We start from the raw sequence: 12064 nt of genomic DNA, 5'->3' as shown, positions 1-12064 counted from the left end.
TGGACGAGAAGCTAGATATGAATCAACAGTGTGCCCTTGTTGCCAAGAAGGCTAACGGCATATTGGGCTACATTAGTAGGAGCATTGCCAGCAGATTGAGGGAAGTGATAATTCCCCTCTATTTGGCACTGGTGGGGCCACATCTGGAGTATTGCGTCCAGTTTTGGGGCCCCCACTACAGAAAGGATGTGAACAAATTGGAGAGAGTCCAGTGGAGGGCAATGGAAATGATTAGGGGGCTGGGGCACATGGCTTATGAGGAGAAGCTGAGGGAACTGGGCTTATTTAGTCTGCAGAAGAGAAGAGTGAGAGTGGGATTTGATAGCAGCCTTCAACTACCTGAAGGGGGGTTCCAAAGAGGATGGAGCTCGGCTGTTCTCAGTGGTGGCAGATACAGAACAAGGAGCAATGGTCTCAAGTTGCAGTGGGGAAGGTCTAAGTTGGATATTAGGAAAAACTATTTCACGAGGAGGATGCTGAAGCACTGGAATGGGTTAGCTAGGGAGGTGGTGGAATCTCCATCCTTAGAGGTTTTTAAGGCCCAGCTTGACAAAGCACTGGCTGGGATGATTTAGTTGGGGTTGGTCCTGCTTTGAGCAGGGGATTGGACTAGATGACCTCCTGAGGTCTCTTCAAACCCTAATCTTCTATGATAAGAAGCTGAGGAGGAGCAATAACAGGTGAGGGGGTGGATGAGCAGGAAGAGGGGCATTGGGAGAAAGTTGCTAATGTTGGTTGGATGTATTCATGGACATAATGACACATGACAATCCTTAATAAAAGATTCATTTAATTCCCAGAGATGCCAGGACAATATGTACATGCCTATGGGCTGGAAGAGCAAAGTGGGAGGCTGTATGCACATACATATAGGGCTTGAGGAGCAGACTAGGAAGGTGGAGGGAACAGAAGAGCAGACCAATCCTGGGTGCAGAGAGATGGACAACAGCTGCCTCTGCACCTGATGGGGGCTGGCAAGCAGATCACTGGATTAACCATGGGTTCTAAAATGGTGCTGAACACAGTTTGCCTTTGGTTATGCTTGCAGTTAAACCATGTTCAGCAATGTTTCAGCTGCACTCATTGCTGACCCCTGGGTAGTTTTCACAGTGTAGAGTACAGATGGCACAGTGCTCCAAGTTCAGTGCTGTGCAGGCTCACCAGTTACAGTAGGCCTAGTTGTGGTGTCACACTGCTCCATCATCACACGTTTCAGCTGACCCATATGAGGAACAACCTGTGTGCACAATTCCTGTGGTGACGTATGCCATGTTATACTAAAGACCTGTTAGGGAGCAGAGCTGGCACAGAGCAAAGCATCTATTTATTGTGCTCTTATCTATTCCTTTTTCATGAGCTATGCACAGATCCTGGTAGATCTGAAACAAGCCTTTATTGACAGTCACACAATCTTTAATAACATTGCATAATTCAAATCTTATGCAATACAGTTATTTATTACTATTCACAATATTCTTCACATGCTCTTCTCTGCAGAAATAGTAGTTTTATTATTACTGAACAAAAACTTCCATTTTCACAATTTCAGACCAAAAGGGTAAAACAAAAATTAATAAAATAGAAAATAAATAAGTTTGACTTCCACAATGTTATACAATGTTACTTGAAAGGAATTTAATAACCTTATTCTTAAGGCTGTAAGTGCCCAATTCAACTTTATTCTTTACATTCCAATAACATCCATAATGTGCTAGTGTGACCGGGGTTCCACAGAAGCCACAATGAGGTTACTCAATTAGGGTAAACTGCAAAGAATGGGGCAGACAATCCCCAAAGCTGGTGGATATTTCAATATGTAGATTTACCAAGCCAGCACAAACAGCTTCTATAATACCTTACTGGTTACCCAGAAGTCAACAACACAGTTCCCTTAAAGCAACCCAGCCTCAGGCCTCCACCCAGACACTCAAGTCAAATATGATGGGGATTACTGAATATCTTATTCATCATAAGAAAGTTCTACCAATCCCAAAGGATCAGACACATTACCTGCCAGGTTAAGAAATATTCCAGATCTTACCCACATACACACTTACAGCCAATCCTTATTAACTAATCTAAAATTTATTAAAAAGGAAAAGAGAGAGAGTATTGGTTAAAAGATCAGTATACATACAGACGTGAGTACAGTTCTGAGATCAGATTCATAGTAGAAATGGTGAGCTTTGTTGCTGCAAAGAGTTCTTTCAGAAATAGTCTATACGTTGTTAGGGTGACCAGACGTCCCGATTTTATCGGGACTGTCCCGATATTTCCTTGTTTGTCCCGCGTCCCGACCGACGTGCGGTCGGGACACTGGACAAACAAGGAAATGCTCCGGAGCCCGGAAGTGCTCGCGCCCCCCCCCGACTCCGCCCCCTTCTCCCACGATTGGCTCCCTCCCCGAATCCCCGCCTCTTCCCCGGGCTCACCATTCCCCCTCCCTCCACAAGCGCTGGAGGGAGGCCCGGGAGACGCAGGGGAAGTGCGGGGCCGGGGTGAGTAACAGTCCGGCCTGGTCCCCAGCAGGCAGGACTCAGTCGGGTGGTAGGGAGAGGAGAGGGGCGGCCCGCGGGGCCAGGCGGCGGCTGTTGTTCTCCCCCCCGGGCAGCGGGACTCGGGAGCAGCTGCTGCTGCAGCTCCCACTGCCGCGGGGGGAGGAAGCCGCCGATGGCGCTTGGCGGCTGCGGCGCCCCCGAACCCCCCGAGCCGGGGCCTGCTGCAGGGACCCAGCAGCGCGCACGCTGGGCCCAGCCCCTGGCCAGTCGCGTCTGGGCTGCTGCCCAGCTGGTGCTATCCCGCGGCGGCCCCGGGGCGGAGGCATCGGCAGCCCAGCCCCGTTCGTTCTGTTATCTGTTACTCACCCCGGCCCCACGCTTCCCCTGAGTCTCCCGGGCCTCCCTCCAGCGCTTGCGGAGGAAGGGTTGTTTTTTTTTTTGGCCCCGCCCCCCGCCACGGCCCCCCCCGCGTCCCGATATTTGTCTTGGGTGATCTGGTCACCCTATACGTTGTAGACCAATGTTCATATTCCGGGTGATCCAGGTGGGACTGGAGATCTCAGTCTTATGACTCAAGCTTCCTCTGGATAAAGCATCAAGCAGATCTGAGATAAAAAGGATCAAGACCCAAGGCTTCTTTATACAGTTCCAGTCCTTCTCTTGACAGCTCAGAGTCCTTGGGTGAACAATAGGCAATCATGGAGACTTTCAAATAGACCTATTTCCTAAGCATTACTGGTAATTAGTTACAGGGATTAACATAAGGCAACTGCCTGTTTTCCACCATTCTGAGATGATTGCTATACATTTCAAAGAAAGATGAATACAGTGATATCACTATATTTATAGTTAATTTAAATGTTAAGGTTTCCTTTTGATCTCTGAATTAACAGGATACAGCATAGGCAGGGACTGTTTGATTACATTGTTAACCTCTAACAATCTATATGTAAACATACAAACCACAAATATTATCTACCAATATGTCCCTAAAGGTTGAATTTGGGTCATTTATCCTGCAGGATGCTTAACCTTTTCTGGCCATGTGTCACAGCTGGGCTTTTTCCACACCCACACACAAATACACAGTCCTTCATTAAGAATCTAATTAAATAAAGCTCTCTAAAAAGTTTCTCAACAGCTTGTGCAATTTTTCATTTTCCAGCTTCATGCTGTAATGAGTGTTTTTAATAATTATGCCTTGTCAAGGCTGTATCCCCACTTTGAACTTTAGGGTACAAATGTAGGGGCCTGCATGAAAACTTCTAAGCTTAACTACCAGCTTAGCTCTGGTCCGCTGCCACCATCCCCAGAATTCCCATGCCTGGGAAGCCTTGAGAAACCTTCACCAATTCCCTGGTGAATACAGATCCAAACCCCTTGGATCTTAAAAAAAGGAGAAATTAACCATTCCCCTCCTTCCTCCCACCAACTCCTGGTGAATACAGATCCAACCCCCTTGGATCTAAAACAAGGAGAAATTAACCATTCCCCTCCTTCCTCCCACCAACTCCTGGTGAATCAAGATCCAAACCACTTGGATCTTAAAACAAGGAAAAATCAATCAGGTTCTTAAAAAGAAGGCTTTTAATTAAAGAAAAAGGTAAAAATCATCTCTGTAAAATCAGTATGGAAATTAACCTTACAGGGTAATCAAACTTAAAGAGCTCAGAGGACTCCCCTCTAGTCTTAGGTTCAAAGTACAGCAAACAAAGATAAACACTCTAGTAAAAGGTACATTTACAAGTTGAGAAAACAAAGTAAAACTAAGACGCCTTGCCTGGCTATTTACTTACAAGTTTGAAATAGGAGAGACTTGTTTAGAAAGATGTGGAGAACCTGGATTAATGTCTGGTCCCTCTCAGTCCCAAGAGCGAACGCAAAAAACCCAAAACAAAGAGCAAAAACAAAAGCCTTCCCCCCCCCCCCCCCGATTTGAAAGTATCTTGTCCCCTTATTGGTCCTTTAGGTCAGATGCCAGCCAGGTTACTTGAGCTTCTTAACCCTTTACAGGGAAAAGGATTTTGTAGTCTCTGGCCAGGAGGGATTTTATAGTACTGTACACAGGACAGCTGTTACCCTTCCCTTTATAGTTATGACATGCCTATTTCTTATATAGATCAGTAGATTTCAAAGCACTTCATCTTTTAATGTATTTAGCCTTACCACACCTATATGAGGTAGGGAAGCATTATTATTCCCATTTTAATGGTGGGGAAACTGAAGCACAGAGAGGCTAAGTGACTTGCCTAAGGAACACCAGATGTGCATGATAGAGCTGGATACTGAACACTAGTCTCCTATACCCAGGCTAGTGCCCTAACCAGCAGATCATGGTTCCCCTCAAAGGGCAAACTACACACATAGGGAACTTTTTCAGAAAGATGACCATTCTTATTTTGGTTTCACATAGCTAAATTGCCAAGAATGTATTGTTGATTCATGGATCCAATAAGAGACACAACAGGGGACAGATTAACGTGTCTGCCCTCTGACTTCAATGGAGCTCCTAATACAAGTACTAGATTTGGCAGCAAGTGTTCCCGGAAGACATATGCCAGATGTTAATCATGTTGCTTAGTGCACTACTGGCATATGCTCAGCTACAATGGTGATGAGGCTGGTATAAGAACCTGAATAAAACAGAATAGGATTGGGCAAATAGGTTGTAAATTGATTGGGACAGAGACTTATCAGTATTCAAAGCACCATGCACATGTAAGGTGCTCTATAAGTAAATAATAATATCCTAACTTAAAAAAAAGAGAGTTGTCCTCATTCTTTCCCTTTGCACTTATATACTTCTGAAATTTGGCCCCGTTCTGGATTCTAAATTGAAATGAAAATGTAGATGCAAAAACTGAACAACTGTCCTTATGTTAAAAAAATGTGGATTTAATTTATAAACTGCACAAGATATTTTAATACAGTTTCACTTTCTCTGCCTCTTATCTCCATCTTTGGCAGTGTGCTTTCAATAATCAGTATAAAAGTGCTTCTATATCTAAGACACACTTTGGTGTTAGGCTAGTTCCTAACTATGTGTATATACAGCAGCTAGCACAGTATGACCTTGTCCTTGGTTATGGATTTTAGGCATTACTGTAATACAAATGACTAAATAAGTATTTAAAGCAGGCCTGGTAATATTTTAGTAAATAATTCAAGTCAGATAGAAATTATAATTTGTCACTGCATAGGACACAGCTGATACAAAAGTACTTTGGACACTGATTTTGAAAGAAGATTTAAACCGGAGGAGCTGCCGGCATAGGGTTGCCCGTTAGCTCCATAGTCTGCTCCTTTTGCCACTGCAGTTCCTGGAAGAGCCCTGCCGTTGAGGGCTCTCCCGGGAACCACAGCGGTTAAAGGAGCAGAACGTGCAGCTCTAGGGTGTCCAGACGTCCCGATTTTATTGGGACTGTCCCGATATTTCCTTGTTTGTCCCGCGTCCCGACCGACATGCGGTCGGGACACTGGACAAACAAGGAAATGCTCCGGAGCCCGGAAGTGCTCGCACCCCCCCCGTGCCCCGACTCCGCCCCCTCCTCCCCCGATTGGCTCCCTCCCCGAATCCCCGCCTCTTCCCCGGGCTCACCATTCCCCCTCCCTCCACAAGCGCTGGAGGGAGGCCCGGGAGACACAGGGGAAGCGCGGGGCCGGGGTGAGTAACAGTCCGGCCTGGCCCCGAGCAGGCAGGACTCAGTTGGGTGGTTGGGAGAGGAGGGGGGCGACCCGCGGGGCCAGGCAGCGGCTGTTGTTGTCCCCCCAGGCAGCAGGACTCGGGAGCAGCCGCTGCTGCAGCTCCCACTGCCGCGGGGGAGGAAGCAGCCATGGCGCTCCGCGGCTGCGGCGCCTCCGAACCCCCCGAGCCGGGGCCTGCTGCAGGGACCCAGCAGCGCGTACGCTGGGCCCAGCCCCTGGCCAGTCGCATCTGGGCTGCTGCCCAGCTGGTGCTATCCCGCGGCGGCCCCGGGGCAGAGGCATCGGCAGCCCAGCCCCGTTCGTTCCCCTGCGGGACGGGGGGGCTGGGGCCTGCTGCCCCCACTCCGGGGCTGCCGCGGGATAGCACCAGCTGGGCAGCAGCCCAGATGCGACTGGCCAGGGGCTGGGCCCAGCGTGCGCGCTGCTGGGTCCCCGCAGCAGGCCCCGGCTCGGGGGGTTCGGGGGCGCCAGAGCTGCAGCCGCGGAGCGCCATGGCCGCTTCCTGCCCCCGCGGCAGTGGGAGCTGCAGCAGCGGCTGCTCCCGAGTCCCGCTGGCCAGGGGTGAGAACAGCCGCCGCCTGGCCCCGCGGGCCGCCCCCCTCCTCGCCCTACCACCCAACTGAGTCCTGCCTGCAAGGGACCAGGCCGGACTGTTACTCACCCCGGCCCCGCGCTTCCCCTGAGTCTCCCGGGCCTCCCTCCAGCGCTTGCGGAGGAAGGGGTTGTTTTTTTTTGCCCCCCCCCCGCCACGCCCCCCCTCCCCGCCCCCCCCCCCCCCCCGCGCCCCGATATTTGTCTTGGGTGATCTGGTCACCCTATGCAGCTCCTCCGGCATGGCTGTACCGCCCCTTGCCCTTCCATGCAGCTGCGTGCCTGTGTCTCCTGTCCGGGGTCTGTACAACAGCCCCACCAGAGGACAGGGCTGGGAGTAGTACAGCTGTGCCAGAGGAGCTGCCAGCATGGGGCCACCCGGTGGCCCCACTTCTGCTCCTTTTGCTGCTGCAGTTCCGGAGAGCCCTGCAGTTCAGAAGTCTCCAGTGCAGCGGGAGGACAGAGCCTCCCCCACTAGGTAACATGGGATGGATCATGGGAGGAGAGAAAAGCATGGGGCCCTGAGCTGGGGGTGGGGCGGGGTCATGTAGGGGAGGTCATATGCCTCCCCCCCTTTAGCTGGTGCAGCATACCGGTAATAAATGATTTCTACTTGCACCACTGATTATAGCCAATATTTATACACAGTGGAACAGCTTCAGCAAGAGAGCACCCCCACCTCCCCGCCTACTGATTAGGGTACTTTACTGAGAAGTGAAAGACCCCTGTTCAAATCATATCAGATGCAGGGGGAGGTGCAGTTGAACCTTGGTCTCCCACATCATAGGTGAGTGCTCTAGCCACCAAGCTGAAAGTTATAAAGGAGGTACCCCCTCCTCTGGGATTTTGAATGGTCTGATCCAACAGACATGGTCTGAGCACATCTACTAGGTCAGGCCCGACAAGAAAGACAGGAGGTTGGAACACCTATCTTCCCCTACTTTGAGGATCCCTCTAGTCCTTAGGTGTCTGGATGCCCCCTGAGGCTGCAGTGACTGTGCTCAGAGGCAGAAACTTAGGCACCTAAGGAACTTCTACAGTGAAAATTTAGGTGTTGAGCAAGTTTAGGTGACTACAGGTTTAGGCAGCAACCAAGCAGAGGTTTCGACACTTAAATCTGGGGATTAGGGACCTAAATCACTTTGGGGATCTGTTACCCCAGAAACTGACAGTACTGCAGTCAGCAATTGTGTATGTTCAGCCACTGCTGCTGAAGATAAACATCATAGAGGTAGGAAAATCTTAGGCCCTGACAGGCACGGCCACACAGCTGCATGTTTGCAGCATTGCTGTCAGAGTGGGAGGATGGAATAAGAAGTGAAGGTTTAATGACAATAGGAGCACTTGGACTGCCAACCTTGGTCTTGAGTGCTTTTGAAACCTTTTATATGTACATTTTATTATTGTTATGACTAGAACTATTTTGGTAACAGAAAATGAATAGTTTTGCTGAAATCAGGAGAACTGGTGACCTACTAGGAGTCACTATAGGTTATATGCTTTGTTTGAAGTCAGCGATAAAAGATTAGAGAAATGAATTTGCTTTGCAGCAGTCTGAGGAACCTTTCTTTGGGCAAGGATTTGACAGCTAAGTTCCCCAGTAGTCAGACAGAAGGAGAGGCCTCCCCAGAAGCCTGGCTACCAATCCCTCAGAACCATTTCAAACTTTTTGGATAACTGTAAATATTTTGAAATGCTCTAAACCCTACTGTGACAGCATACGTGTGTGCATGTGCTTGAGTTCTAATAAAAAGTAGTTTTAGGTGAAAGCACTTTTGCTTGTGCCAATTATTTATCAGAAGGATGGGTTCTGCCCCCATTGATTTATTCCTGACACTGCCTGGAGAGAAACAGTAGAAGTACCACTGCTTTGGGTTCTGAAAACCCTGGGTAACAGATCTGTGCTATAGTCCCTTCAGGGGAAAGTTGAAGCACACTGATAGGAATTTGGGGAAACTTACAATGACCTGTCCTGTGGGTAAACAGGATTTCTTAATGCAGATCAAGAAAGGAAACCCAATGGAGAAGTGTGATTTACCCTAGACACCATAATCACACCCCTCATTAACAAGCTCTGGATAGGATAATCACATAGCAGAAGAGCAGGAGTTATCAGCCTTGATGGACTATAAAATAAAGGGAGAAGTACAGAAAAACGGTCTCATTTAAACATAGGTGTGAAGACAAAATCTCAATCTCATAATCCTTTGAGAGCAACACTGTTGATGTTCAGGAGACCCAAAGCTTCAAGGAGCATGAAAATTCCATGGAAAGTGAGAATTTATGGTGCATGCCCTTTGGACCAGAGATGTATCACCACACCAAATATTTACAAAATACAAAACTGACTTGTCCAAGGTCACTCTGCAAGTTGGAATCAGTGGCCATGGTGTGTAGAGTATGGTGACAATTCTTAAGTCATGGCACCCATGAATGTATTAAAAGTATGTGTATTACACCTAAGTGGGGTGAAACAGCAGCAGTTGAAATGCTAAAATTGGTTTAAGAGGAATAAACCTTACCTCATAAACAATTAATTTGGTGCCCTATCTCTAGGATTCATTGCCGCCAATGATGAGGGAAAGGGGTGACTCAGAGGCTGCCCTTTATCTGGTGCATATCAAGGCCATTGCAAAGAAGCTAAATGAATTCTTTGCATTGGCATTATATTTAGGTGACAAATCTGAGGAACTGTCCCAGGTTGAGGTATCAATAAAGGAGATTTTGGAACAAACTGATACATTAAACAATGATAATTCACTAGGACCAGAGACAATTCATGCCAGATTCTGAAAAAACTCGAATATTAAATTGCAGAACTACTAGGTGTGGTATGTAACCTATCACTTAAATCAGCCTCTGTACCAGATGAGTAGACGGTAGCTACTGTAATGCTGATTTTTTAAAAAGGCTCCAGAGATGATCCTGGCAGTTACAGTCCGGTAAACCTCACTTCAATACCAGGCATATTGTTTGAAAGTATAGCAAAGAACAGAATGATCAGAAACATAGATAAATAATGTTAGGAAAGAATCAACATGACTTTTGTAAAGGGAAATCACGCCTCATTAGAATTCTTTGAAGTGTCAATTAGGGTGACCAAATGTCCCAATATTATCAGGACCGTCCCAGCATTAGGTGCATTGTCTTAGATATGCAACAATATCCCGCCTCCCCACCCCAAAAAAGTGTCTATTTTTCACACTTGCTATCTGGTCACCCTAGTGTCAACAAGCATGTGGACAAAGATGATGCAGTGCATATAATGCACTTGGACTTTCAGAAAGCCTTTGACAATGTTCCTCACCAAAGGCTCTTAAGCAAAGTAAGCAGTCATGGAATAAGAGGGAAGGTCCTCTTGTGGCTCAGTAACTGTTTAAAAGCTAGGAAACAAAGAGTAGGAATAAATGGTCAGTTTTCACAATGGAGAGAGGTAAATAGTGGTGTCCTCCAAGGACCTGTACTTGGACCTATGCTGTTCAACACATTCATAAATGATCCTGGGAAAAGGTAGTGACCAGTGAGGTGGCAAAGTATGCAGACAAAACAAAATTACTCAAGACAGTTAAGTCCAAAGCTGTCTGCACAGAGTTACAAAGGGATCTCAAAAAACTAGGTGACTGGGCAACAAAATGGCAGATGAAATTCAATGTTGATAAACGCAAAGTAATGCACATTGGAAAACATAATCCCAACTATACAAAAAAAATGTTGGGAATCTAAATTAGCTGTTACCACTCAAGGAAGAGATCTTGGAGTCATCATGGATTGTTCTCTGAAAATATCCATTCAATGTGCACCAGCAATCTAAAAAGCTAACAGAATGTTAGGAACCATTATGAAAGGAATAAATGATAAGACAGAAAATACCATAATGCAACTATATAAATACATGGTAAGCCCAAACCTTGATTACTGTGTGCACTTCTGGTCGCTCCATCTCAAAAAAGATATATTAGAATTGGAAAAGATGCAGGAAAGGGCAACAAAAATGATTATGGGTATGAAACAAGCTGCCATATGAGGAGAGATTAAAAAGACTGGGGCTGTTCATCTTAGAAAAGAGACGACAAAGAGGAAATACAATAAAAGTCTATAAAATTAGGAATGGTGTGGAGAAAGTTAATATGGAAGTGTTATTTACGCCTTCACATAATACAAGAACTAAGGGTCACCTAATGAAAGTAATAGGCAACAGGTTTAAAACAAACATAAGGAAATACTTCTTCACAAAACACATAGTCAACCTGTGGAACTTGGTTGTGGGGGGGTGTTGTGAAGACCAAAAGTATAACTGGGTAAAAAAAAAAATTAGATACATTCATGGAGGTTGGTCCATCAATGGCTATTAGCCAAGCTGGTCTGGGACACAACCCCCTGTTGCAGGTTCTCCTAAACCTCAAACTTCCAGAAGGTGGGTTTGGACAACAGGGATGGATCACTCAAAATTTTCCTGTACTGTTTATTCCCTTTGAAGCATCTGGCACTGGACACTGCCAGAAGACTGGATACTAGGCTAGCTGAACTATTGATCTCACCCAGTATGACTGTCCTTATAAATAGTCATTTTATACCTTGGTATTTCACCTTTGGCATTTACTCTGCTGAGCTCAAAGGGTGGCAGAAAAGGGGCACGACATTGAGGCATTTATGGTCTCAGTCCCACTCTTAGACTAGCCCAGAAACTGACCTCTCCCCAGAGACAGACTGCAACCCCCATACACAGTCCCCCACCACACTCCCAGCCTCCCAGGAACGTCGAGTTATACGGGCCCGTGGTGCCCGTACTCCAGAAATATTCAGGGCCCGGCTCAACCAACGTTCGGGGCTGGGTCCGTCCCCCATCCCCACCTGCCGCCACCGTGCGCCTCCCCCAGATCATCTCCCAGCCCCACCTGCCGCCCCCAGGTGATTTAAAAGGGCCCAGGGGCTGCCATCACCACCGCCAGCACAGTGGGGCTAAGGCGGCTTCCTGCCCACCCCCGCTTCGCACCACTCCCGGAAGCGGCCAGCACGTCCCTGCGGCCCCAGGGTGGGGGTGTCTCTGTGTGCTGCCTCCGCACCCCTCCCACACCCCAACTCCCTCCCAGAGCCTTAGGCAGGTGGGGGGGAGAGGGCAGGACTTGGACCCATTCTGGGCACCACCAAAAATTATATAAACCTGCCGCCACTGCCAGGAACCCCTCAGCACTGAACACCCTTCCACAAGACATGACCACCCTGACTCCTCCAGCCCATGCACCCTCGCCCCGCAAACTCCACACCCTCCC

Source organism: Chrysemys picta, chromosome 2 (assembly GCF_011386835.1).
Source record: "Chrysemys picta bellii isolate R12L10 chromosome 2, ASM1138683v2, whole genome shotgun sequence".
Taxonomy (NCBI): Eukaryota; Metazoa; Chordata; order Testudines; family Emydidae; genus Chrysemys; species Chrysemys picta.
Note: the sequence above shows the minus strand (reverse complement) of the source record.